This window comes from Callorhinus ursinus, unplaced genomic scaffold (genome assembly GCF_003265705.2).
Source record: "Callorhinus ursinus isolate GAN/ISIS: 27379988/994484 unplaced genomic scaffold, GSC_fseal_2.0 scaffold2, whole genome shotgun sequence".
In the NCBI taxonomy this organism is placed as follows: Eukaryota; Metazoa; Chordata; class Mammalia; order Carnivora; family Otariidae; genus Callorhinus; species Callorhinus ursinus.
Window position 1 is genome coordinate 83,236,458 of NW_027397064.1, and position 12,424 is coordinate 83,248,881.

The window sequence follows — 12,424 nt, forward strand, 5'->3', positions numbered from 1 at the left end:
AAAACCACCACATTTCATTTCTGTAATACCAAAACTCATTTTCTAATACCAAATCCTGAAGTGTATGTTATAATTATTTTCTGCTAATTGAAGAGGGAGCTTCTGTCTCAGTTGGTGAGAATGGATTTGAAAAGACATAAGCAAGAGACAATGGGAAAATGGAATATTCAGGATTAGGTGATGAATTCTGTTGGAAATAGGAGACAAGGGGGAGAATGAACTCAAAGAAATGCCTGAGTTTCAAATTGTTGTACTGTTAGCTGGAATAGGGAAATCAGAGGAAAATATCACTCATGTTCAAATGCAGACAGATTTGTTTTGTTTTCAGTTTTAGGCAGTTGACTTTTTCTTATCAAAGAATAGACTCAGAACTGAGAGAGAACCAAAGAAATAAAAAAAACCCTTAGTGATCTTCAGTCTAATTCCTTCATTTTGCAGCTGGAGAAACTAGAGCAGAGAGGTTTTTACTCGAGGTTATAGAGCACCATCACAGCAGAATCGCAAATTAGAACTGCCAGTTCAAAAACTTCATGAGATTATTAGAAATGTGCAGCCAGGGTTGTTGGTTGTATTCTTAATTAGCAGAATAGGATTAAACAGCACTGATAAAACAGACCAGTTTCACCAGGAATGTGTGGCGTCCAGAAATTTCTTAGAAGAGCCCCAGACATATCAGTGGCATTACAACTTGTTGCCACTTTACACTGAAAAATGTCCAACTCTTTGATCTATAACTCGTTTTGAGATTAAAATGCTCATCGGCCAACTCTGTTTGCTTATAACATTTTTTGCCCTTCCAGTAAATACTGAGCTACTCCTATAAAACTTATTCTAGAAATGAGGAAGAGGAGCTTCTGGCATTTGTAACTCAGAACCTGAAAATCATTTTGATTATCTCCCTTTTCTGGGACTTGGTATCACAATTCCTGAGTAAACCAATATTATATACAACTTTCAGTTTTTTAATGCTTCCTCTTTGTAAGTTTTGTTATAAATTACTTATCCCTTATGATTAGAAAATTTTCTTAAGCTTTCCCTCCAGGTCTCTCATCAGAAGGTATTTATAATTTCCATTGCATGATGGCTTTGGTATGTATGCCTGTTCTGCCTCTTCTTAGGGCTATCAGGTGAAACCCCTGCTTTTTTTTTTTTTTTTACGATTTTATTTATTTATTTGACAGAGCGAGAGAGCACAAGCAGGGGCATCAGTAGAAGGAGAGGGAGAAGCAGGCTTCCACTGAGCAGGGAGCCCAATGCGGGGCTCCATCCCAGGACCCTGGGATCGTGACCTGAGCCAAAGGCAGACACTTAACCATCTGAGCCACCCAGGCGCCCCTGAATCCCGCTTTTTATCTGGAGTCTTGTTTCTATAGCTGGCTGATGTCCTAGGGGCGAGCTGAAGCTCTGGGTAGTTAGGTTGGATGCCCAGTGTGAAGGGGAGGAGGGCAGCAGGGTGACAGGGTGGGCAAGAGTAGCATGTATTATAAAATATAAAATTGGTGCAGAGGAAAGAAGAAAAACTTGCCATTCACACCTGGCTTTCAGTCTTGGTTCAGCCATTTTCTAGATGTGCAGCTTGGTCAAATTATGTCACACTTTCTGACCCTTGGTTTGCCTAACATCAAATCATAGAGATGATGTGAGGATTAAGTGAGAGAGGACATAGATAAATTGTTTTGCACAGTACATGGTATATTTTCTATGCATATCTCCCTGGTCTTCCCCCCTCTAGAAGATCATGCCTACTACTCTGTTTTACTTTATCAATTTTTTTTTTCATCCAACAAGAAGCCATAACTTTATTAATGATAGAAACAGTACAAATTTCAAACCAAGCTGCAGTTATTCTTTTGAAACACCAAAAAAAGTCCTCGTTTTCAGATGGTTACATTGTTAATTCCATAATAGCATTTACAATATCATTACTGTTGTTCTTCAGGGCTTGGACTGCCTTTGCTCTTGCCACATTTGCTTGTGACATGACCAATTCTATGTCCTTAACCTCTACACCGGTTTCATCAACCTCTTCTTCACTCTCCTCTTCTACAGTTGGAGTCTGTGTGTTTTCTTGAATGTTTGAGACAGCTTCACCTTGAACTTTCAATTTCTCAGCAGCTGCTAGTTGTGCTTGCTGAGATAAATCCTCAATCTTGGCTTCCCCCAAAACTATGTAGGTATCTGAAGCTGGGCTCTTGTAGACATCTGGTTTTGTGATGACAAAGAGGATATTCTTAGATTTCCGGATAGTGGCTCTTGTAACCCCTGTAACCTGTCCAAAGACCCAGTTTGGACATAGCCTTCCATGCCTTCTTTTCACTCCGGCTCTGTTTTGCTTTACTGACTGGTTCTTCATCGATTTCAGCAGCTGCTGCCAGCTGGGCCTGTTGTGTGGTTGCCTGTGTGGAATCCTGTTCCTCAAGCTCTGGTACTGATTCATCACTGTCAGATTCTGTTCCAGACCCTGTCTCAGCCTGGGGCTGTGGCAACTCCTGCTCTGTAGCAGGGACAGTTTCTGTGGCTTCACCAGGCATTTTGTGAGGGGAAAACGGAACCAAGATGGCGGCAGAAAGAGAGCGAGCGAGAGCGTGACCCACGCCTGTTGCAGAAGGAACTACTTTATCAATTTTAATTGCCACGCTCAGATATCTGAACTGACCTCTGGGTATTGCTACCTCAATTTCTGAATCTTTTGGTGATTATTAAAAAATATAAGGCTTAATTTACTTTGATGTGTAATGTGCACACCATCATAATATTTAGTTGGGTCTTTTTTTTTTTTCCCATCTCTTCTCCCATGACTAATTTAGTTCATGAAAATAATTTTTATATTCTAAGTCCTTCATTACCACTTTTAAAGTACTTGGATATCCAACACACTTTCCTGCTGGTTATGGTTATTTTTCACCTGCTCTGTTTTGTTGACTTTTTATTCTTCTTTTGTCTGTCTTTTTTTTTTTTTTTAAGATTTTATTTATTTATTTGAGAGAGAGAATGAGATAGAGAGCATGAGAGGGGGGAGGGTCAGAGGGAGAAGCAGACTCTCCCGCTGAGCAGGGAGCCCAATGTGGGACTCGATCCCAGGACTCCAGGATCATGACCTGAGCCGAAGGCAGTCGCTTAACCAACTGAGCCACCCAGGCGCCCTTGTCTGTCTTTGTTATGTTTTAGTTTATGGATATTTTTCAGGGTTAGCACTTGTGGAACAGGGCTGTTATAGTCAGTAAAATTCAACGTTACTACATCTCACTTTCTAGACAGAGAATCAACTATTCACATCATTATGTGCAATTGTTGAGTGCTTGACTGAGTGAAAATCTCTTTCTGATCATGCTTGCAGGTATTTCTTTAATGTCTCATGAATGTGCAGGTTGGTTGAAAGTGCAGTGCTTCTACTTGAAAGTAGATAAGTAAGCATTAGTATGGTAATGTATTATTCGTTATTTTCTGAACAGAGAAAGTATGGCTCAGATGTGTGTGGCGGGAAAATGCTAGCATGAGATTGTATGGTTTACTGCAGACAAATCTGTAGCACAGGTAATATACCCAGAGCTGACTGTAAATTCGAAAACCTCTTAGATTCAGAGTTATTGTTTCTTGTAGAGAGTCTTCCTCTTACTACAAAAACCGATTGCATTAAAATTATGATCTTTAAGAAATACAATCCTTGGGTGATAAAGCCTTTTCCCCTCCCAGTTGATAAAGCATCATGCCATGAAACATGTCTGTGGTTTCTAATTGTGTGGCCTGTATTAATAATGTATGCTGGGGCACCTGGGTGGCTCAGTTGTTAGGCGTCTGCCTTCAGCTCAGGTCATGATCCCAGGGTCCTGGGATCGAGCCCCGCATCGGGCTCCCTGCTCCACGGGAGGCCTGCTTCTCCCTCTCCCACTCCCCTTGCTTGTGTTCCCTCTCTCGCTGTGTCTCTCTCTGTCAAATAAATAAATAAAATCTTTAAAAAAAATGTATGATGATACACATGGCCTCAAATAATGTGATTTATTTCCCCTTAAAAAAAAAAAAAAAAGCCAAACAACAATTATAACCAGATTGGTACAACATAACCTCAAGCAGTAGTTTTCAACATTGGCTGCACATTATAATCACCTGGGGAACAGTTAAAAAAAAAAAAAAGATCTTGGTGTCCAGATCAATTAAACCAGAATCTCTGGGTTTGGGACCCAGGTATTGGCTTTTTTTTTTTTTTTTTTTTAAGTTCTCCAGATTTTCCACTCTTCAGCCAAGAACCACTGACCTTAAAGCATGTCTACTAAATAACAGCCTGTGGATGGTCCAAGTACCTAACGTAGCCTCTCCTGGTTGGAACATGACACCCTTTTCAGTACTGCCAAAATGTATGTTCCTGTCTGCAAGTGTCCCCAGGCAATCTATAGTAAAAATTCAATGTCTTCATGATAATAAATTTGTATAATTCTCTGGCTGTCCTGATGAGCAATAAGAAAATGTCAAAAATTATATTTTATCCTTGATCTCTTTCTCCATAAGTGTTGGCATTCCTCCATTTGCCATTGACTTAACGTTCAATTTTTCTCTTCACTGTTTTTCTTGGGTGACATTGGGAATTTTTACCATCTGATGAAGGCAGATGTATTTTCAAATAAAAATGTCTTAAGCATTTGTTCTTCCTACTACTCCATTCTTTGGCAGAATATTCATATAGTTGATAAATAGTTTGCTTTCTTTAAGTACCTTTTCATATAATCTTTGTAGCGTGTTTCGTGGGTATTTTAACCTAGTTTTATGGTTTTTTGTGAAATAGGTATTTTCTAAATATGTTATGCTGAATTTAACTGTTAAATAAGCGGTTGTACCGTATGCCTTTAAAATGATGATGACATCTCGCATTTTAGGGTAACACTTTCATCCTGGAAGATTTCAAAGCACACTGCAAATGGTTACAAATTATACAGTGAAGCAGTCACCGCTGTAGAGTGAAGCATGGCAGCTGCTTAACAGCTCCCTGCAACACAGCAGGTTAGGGTAGGAAGTGAAGAACAATACTGGATTCACTCGAAAAAATTGCTAGGGGGGTGAGGTAAGCAGAATGTAATTACCTAAGTTGGAATTTATCCAGGACATAAGGCTAACACCTCCAGTCTTAGAAGAGAAAGCTCTGATTCTTTAATAACCATGTACTTGCTTTCTACTTATCAGAATTGTAAGGGTGCTTCTGCCCTCTTCAAACCACTCGCGTATGCTCTAGCAGTGCTCCAACTGAGACTTAAAATGTAAAAACAAAAACAACAAAAGGTCTTTTGCAAAACCCACACGTTTGTACTAACTCAGAGATGATAGGTAAGTGTCTATTTGCATGCCATCTTTGGCTCATAATGGCTGTTTTGGGAACCTACTTTAAGGCCATATTCAGGATTAAAAAAGAAGTCCACGGTAGATTAGTGCTGTCTGCACAGGAATGGGAAAAGTAGCGCTTACAGGTGTGCTGTATTTTTGTCAAACTGGCACTCAGGCGTAGTGGCTGCTTTCCTGGAACGATTTAGTGATTGATTACTCTTAAATTCTTTTCAAGCCTTCTGATTTTTTTAAATTACCACTGTAGACATAAATTTTCATGAGAAAATTTTAGGAGAAAGGGACATTGACCATTTTTTTTCTTTAATTTTTATTTATTTGACAGAGAGAGAGACAGTGAGAGAGGGAACACAAGCAGGGGGAGTGGGAGAGGGAGAAGCAGGCTTCCCGCGGAGCAGGGAGCCTGATGTGGCGCTCGATCCCAGGACCCCGGGATCATGACCTGAGTCAAAGGCAGATGCTCAACGACTGAGCCACCTAGGCGCCCCTCGACCATTTTTTAGTAACCATCATTAATGAGTTTAGATATAAAAAGATATGCTTTAGGTTAAAAATCTCAAAAAACGTCCAGCAAAGGAAGCAATTTGATGTTAGGTTGGGTTTTCATGGGGGAAGTAATCCAGTCGGTGTCTAGGGGGGAGCAAATAGGAATTCAGGCCAGGAACACAAGAGAACATTCCTAAATCAAGGTGAAAACTGGAAATCAGAATTTAGTTTGTTCGATGAACCCTACGTTAATAGGGCCAGGCAAAAACCATGGGCCCCAGGTCTGAGAGCAGCACCAGGGATAGCTCCCAGTGAAGGTGGCTTCTCCTTGGTTCTTTGGTTCCTTCCTATTCAGCCCTGCCCCTCAGTCCAGCATATCCAGCTCTGTGGCTTAGTAATGTCTATAAAATCGGGGAAATGGAGCCTTTCATTCTGTTAATTTTAATATTAGTAATGAGTCTATATTATGAGTGAGGTAGTGCATAATTCATTTCACAGATCTTATTTAATACACACAGTCTTTTGTGTTAGGTATTAAACTCACATTTGTGTATGAGAAGAGGAAGATAAGTAATTTTCCCATAGTCACATTTCAGAGAGAGGGTGGAACCATGAATCAAAAATTTGATCTGTCTGGCTCCAAAGTTTTTGCTCCTGAACCTCTACCACAGAGTTACATGACAATAAGATCATTTGGGTGGCACTTGCTTCTATAAAGCAGGATGACCCTAGGGACATTCTGGCAGTTTTAACGCACAGTTGAGAAGGAGGTTTAAAATGCTTCTAGTAACAGGGTAGGGCATGGGTAATTTATTTGTTCTTCTTTGCTTCAAAATCATACTGATAGAATTGGTAGAACTTACAGAGAGGTTTTTTGCAGTTCCTCCTTTTGACATGATGGAAGCATTCAAGCAGAAGAACCATGTGTCACCTTGTTTAGAGAGTTCCTATGTTTCTGTGAATTTGGTGAAAGTGACCTGTAAGTTCCTTTAAATAAGGTCTGTGATTATTTTGATTCTAGGTCCTGTATCTTGTTGTATTCCCTATTTTATTTCTCCCAATATACACTGGTATGAATTACTGTAAAACACCTCGTTACGTTCTGATTTAGATAATACGGAACCTTAAGCTTGCTTTTTCAAATGCCCATGCATCTGATATAAAAACCAAGTATTTAGAAATACAGTAGTGTGCACTGACTCTTCTGGGCAGTTGATTTCCTTTCTATTCTTAGGAATTTCCAGGGAGGAACTCTAAACTGCTTTTGGTTATTTGTCCAACTCAATAAAACAGCTTGGTCTAAGCAATCTTTTAAAGCTTTAAATAGGATAATAAAATATCCTTTTCATTTGACAGAAGCCCACATGGGGGAAAAAACAGCGTATTTAGTTGTCTAAAATTTAAAGTAATTTTAATATTTATAAAACAGGAATGAAAATTGAATTTTACATCTAGGCTTTGTAAGACCAGTTTATGCCTGAACAAATTCAAATATTCAGGTTATAAAATTCCTAAAACTGCCTTATAATGGAAGAACTGATAGACCTTTACTTATAATGCTATTATATATCACTTTTAAAGACTGCAGGTTATCTATTACCTTACTTTTATGACAGAAAAATAATATTCTGTCCTTGTAAGAACAATATAGTAACATGACTGGGAAAGTTGAGGAAAGCTTATGGATAATAGCTGGATCTTGTTTTCCAGAAAACACATCTTTTTCCTGGCTTTTTGGTTAGGCTATAATAGTAGTATGCCCAAATCTACTTATATTGCTTTAAAATCTTTATAGATATATAATTTAAAGGTTTTAAAAGGTGATTGAGATGCAATCTAATGACTTATATGGTATGCAAAAAGAGACACAAATCATTCATTTTACAGGTTCTATTTGTCCTCTTTTGGGAGTATATTAGCCCTAGGACTTGGGCACGTGCATGTGTGTGAAATCATTTTGGGTATTTTGAGGTGTCCTATTGCCTTTTGCACTGACTCTTCAAATGTGGTGGTTTTCAATTCTGGCTGTGTATTAGAATCCTGTGGAACTTTTAAAAATCCTTATGCCCAAGCAGCACCCTATCCCAGTCTGAATTTCTGTAGACAGAACCTAGACGTCACTGTGTTTTGAACTTCTCAGGTTGAAAACCACTGATAAAATACACGAAGACTTAGTAAAGCATTTCCATCTTGTACCCCTGTGGTAATTACCTGGCGGAGATGAAAGAAAATGTCCATTCTCCTAATACAGAGAAGGGTGGTGGTAGGATGATTATTGAAATTTTAGGGGTGACCACATAGATCATAATAATAGGTAAAATATAGTCTGAAATAGAATGTCACTGAGTATTCTTTTCTTTAGCAGTGACTTAAGTGAAACACCTAGGGAAAGATATAAAACACCCACATTTCACCTGGCCACTTGTGCAGTTTTTTTTTTCTTGACTTGAGCTGCTAGCCATCTTAGCCTGAATCTTGATGATTAATAGCTCTTATAATATTTTCTTAGCTAGTGTAACTTCAGTTGCAATACTTTTTCTTCTAATGTCTTACCCTTTTAAATAGCACTAAACTATTTTTCTCAATAAATTCTACTGACACGTGGTCCCACAGATTAATTATAAATTGCATGGAAGTACTGCCCTTTGTCAGTTTTAAATGTGTAGCTTTATCTTCTCTTTCTCCTTGTTTTTCCAAGCTAAATGGAATTAGGAGCTTAAAGAAACCTGGTTAACAAGGAATATATGCCTATTCTCTTATTTTACAAACAGTAGTGTCATTAATTTTCATTCTAGACTCTTTGGTTCCTCTATTATTTTCACTGTTATTATAATTTAAAAAGAATCATCTCATTTTTACAAACCCATTTATTTTACAAATTGTATAAACATCTTTTTAGGGAGTAATTTTCCTCAAATGCTGTTTCTGTGTTTTTGTTTTGATTTTGTTTTTTAACCTGGTGGGCTTTCTCCATAAATTCAATTGAGAATACCAGGTAACTTTTCCTTCTCCTTCCTCTCCCCTCCCCCTCTCCTCTTCCTCCTTCCTCCCTCCTTCCCTTCTTCTTCTTCTTCCTCTTCCTCTTCCTCTTCCTCTTCCTCTTCTTCTTCTTCTTCTTCTTCTTCCTCCTCCTCCTCCTCCTCCTCTTCTTCTTCTTCTTCTTCTTCTTCTTCTTCTTCTTCTTCTTCTTCTTGTTCAGGAGATAATGAAGGGGGGGAAAGCGTATCTGGAGTGACTTAGACGACCATGGAACTAAATGTTGGGCCACTTTGCCACGGGTACTTTAAAATACCCCAAGATAGATGAAAAGAATAACTTTAGGGCTTCGACCATTTATCATGCAATTATAATGCTGGCACAGCTTTGCAAATGTTTCCTTCCAGGGTTTCATAGACATTTAGCAATAAATGTCTTTTGTTAAAATGGTCTTAGGTCCTATAAAGCCAAGTCTGTATTCCAGGAGAAATTCTTTTGCAGTTATTTAATAGCGTTCCTTTCACAATGCCTTCCTTCTCCATACTTTTTGTTCCCATTGCAATACTGGTATCTTTGACCAGAGGGTAGGGACAGTGAATACTGAGTCTTAGCCGTTCCCTCTAAATGATTGAAAAGAAAGAAAGTATGGCCTTAGAGGGTTATATTTAAGTATGGGAACTATCATTATTACTGAGATGCTGACCCAGTTTATTGACCCTTTGAAAGAGGGTGAAGTAGGATGGGAACATGTGGAAAAAGCAAATGGGTTAGACGTAACAAAGACCTTGACTGTAATCCTGATGAAACAGTATATACTCAGTAAATGGCAGAGCTGATTGTCTGTTTCTGTGGCTTAGGCAGCTCTTGGAATGGTATGATTTAAGAAGTAGCCAAGAGGATTCTAACTTTCCTCTGAATATCTCTTAATATTTCCTGAAGTTGTGCCACCAACTAGAATCCCTGTTTGGAGTTGGAGCTTGCTGATATTATATATATAGTTTTGTGGGAATGTGCACATGTGCATTTTTTTTTTTTTGCAGAAGATCCATAGCTTTCATCAGAGCTTCATGTATCCATAAAGATTCTACTTAAAAGCAGATGTCCATAGTATAGTCTTTATGATTAATGTACTCATTGTTTTTTTTTTTTTTAACCAGGATGGAGATTGGAGATTTCCTAGCTAATCTTCCTTCTGTTTTATAATAATTAACTCCAAGATCTAAAGCTACAACTTAGATATTCCAACCCCCAGATCTTGTGTTCTTTCCCAGGAAGTCAGGAAAAGTTTTAGATAAGAGGTGAGAACAGATACTGGGGCAGTTGGAGGTGTGTGAGACACCTCAGGCTTTAAGTATATACCCAGAGGGAAGCATGATGATATAAGTATAGATGTCTCAGTGAGTGAGGTGGGCCAGAGGTAGAAAAGATGACATGCAAAAGAAGGCATAAAGGTAACAAAACTGAACTTCCCAAAAATGTTTTTCACACCTTTTTGTCATCTGATACTAGAGGGAATTGGAATTATATTCCCAACAGATCTTTATTATATGCCACGAGTGTCGTTTTTTTTTTCTTTCATAAGATTTTTGGAGATTTATGATCAAATGACTTTCCAACCCTTTACCATCTGCTACGTAATATCCTAATGACCTATATTTACAGTAACTTTGTCAGTTTTCATGGTGAAGCATTTAAAACCACTCAATGTCATTTGAATTTGTGAATTGATTTTATATTTTAAATAACACTTCATAGTCTCTAGGAAAGGCATTATTAAGTGTATTGCTGTTATATGAGGAAACAGATATAGAGTGCTTATATTCTAGAGGCTCAGGGTTTAGTAAAGGAGGGAAAACAGGAGAGAATCAACAGCAAGAGCACTCATATTTTGATAGTTTTCGGTTTTTCATTCATGATTTCTTTTGTTCCTTCTAACAACCCTATGAAGCAGTTACTCTTATTGTTTTATTTGACACATAGGGAAACCAAAGAATAAAAGGCCTAGGTGACTTGTCAGAGGTCCCATAGGCAGTCATTCGGCGGGGGGGTGGGGGGCTGGCCCCCAGCCCAGGCCCTGCCTAGCATTGGAGGACATTCATGTTTCACCCCTCTGCTGCATTGCCTTCCTGGTCCTTATACCATGAAAGGCATGTAGACTGTGTGCGGTCCAGTCAGAACCAGAGTTAGGGCAGGGATTGCGGAGAAGGTGATGGAGCTGTGTCTTGGAGGATGGGCAGACATTGCTTTGCCTGTCTGATAAGGAGCAAGAGGGCCCTGTCCTCCAAGGGAATGCCCTGAGTCATGGTAGAATGTGCCTTTTCAGAAAGGCGGGGACACCTCACAGTCAAGGCTTAAGGTGTTACTATTTTGGGGTTTGGCATAAAGATAAACATGATTAGTGCAAAGTTAGAATCAAAACTCACATATTCTGAATTGTTTGCTGCCTTTTTAATACCCATTCCTCATAATTCCTTGTCCAATTACATAAATAATGAATTCTGCCAATGCATTCTACAAATGTCACTTCCTGAAGACCTAGTTTCTACTGTTCATCCCCTTCTTTTGCCCAGACTCTAGTGGCTCTATATTTGAACATTCAGATGGTTGTCTAGTACATAATTTTGAGAATTATCTACGAAATATGTTCTTGGACCTACTGTGTGCCTGATTCTTGTAGGCTCTGTGGACCCAAAATTAAGTCCTCCCTCTCCAGGAGTTTCCATGGTTCACATTGTTATGGCCAATGCAGATGTGACATCATACAGCAGTGTTTTGCCAAACTCAAAAATTGATGTTCGTATTTTTATGAATGTTTGTATGTAGCCAGAAAGGCTGTAGGACATATCCTGTGTTTTAACAATATTTCCAGTTCTTTATCTTGGTAATAACCAGAGAGATACTTAGTTACGTGGATAAATCTTTGCATTCAACAGTTTGTAGTTGAATTTGTAAAATGAAACTCATAAGAGAACTGATTGATATAGTGGTTGCTTACTGTAACAGTTTTCAGATGTCATGGCATTTTTGTAGCAAGCTACAGAGTTGAAGACAAATGAGAAAATAAAATAATAGTTGAAAACACTTGTAGCTGATGTAAATGTTGAAGGACAGTAACACATTTCAAGCCATATAACATACCAGATTGTTAGGAGACAAGTGTTGTTTTTAAAATATTAGTGTACCATAGGTCTTAGATCAATCTTGAGCACTTTAAAATACTCTAAATTATGTATGTACTAGCATTTGAAGTGTACATATAGATAATTGACATTTCGAAACTCACTAACTTTTTACACAGCAAAGATACCCATATCAACCTGTCAGATAGAAACTAACTTCACACTGACCTATTTAAAAACACAAGTCAGTTATTTATCAGAATGGGAACAAGGCACTAGCAGAATAGAATTAGGATATTTGTCACTCAAACTTATGAAGTCTGTGCTCTCTAATAGTTTAATTATTTCTTTGTTATTTTTAGAAGGCTCATGTGTTTAAATATTATGTATCACTGTGTAAATTTTAGAGACCGAAAATTTTCATATCTCATATCTTTCTTTTTCAGAATAGATGCATGGGCTGAATTATGGAAATTAAGGAATAAGAAAATGGGGTCAACTTGAAGAGAGGTAGA

General features: G+C 38.3%; 1 protein-coding gene and 1 pseudogene across 6 annotated transcripts in view; one reads left to right on the top strand and one right to left on the bottom strand.

Moving 5' to 3' along the window:
* Nucleotides 1-12,424, top strand: part of GTDC1 (glycosyltransferase like domain containing 1) — a 373,244-nt gene that overhangs the window by 129,212 nt on the left and 231,608 nt on the right. The window lies entirely within an intron of this gene.
* On the bottom strand, nucleotides 1,774-2,605 carry LOC112811940 (nascent polypeptide-associated complex subunit alpha pseudogene; annotated as a pseudogene).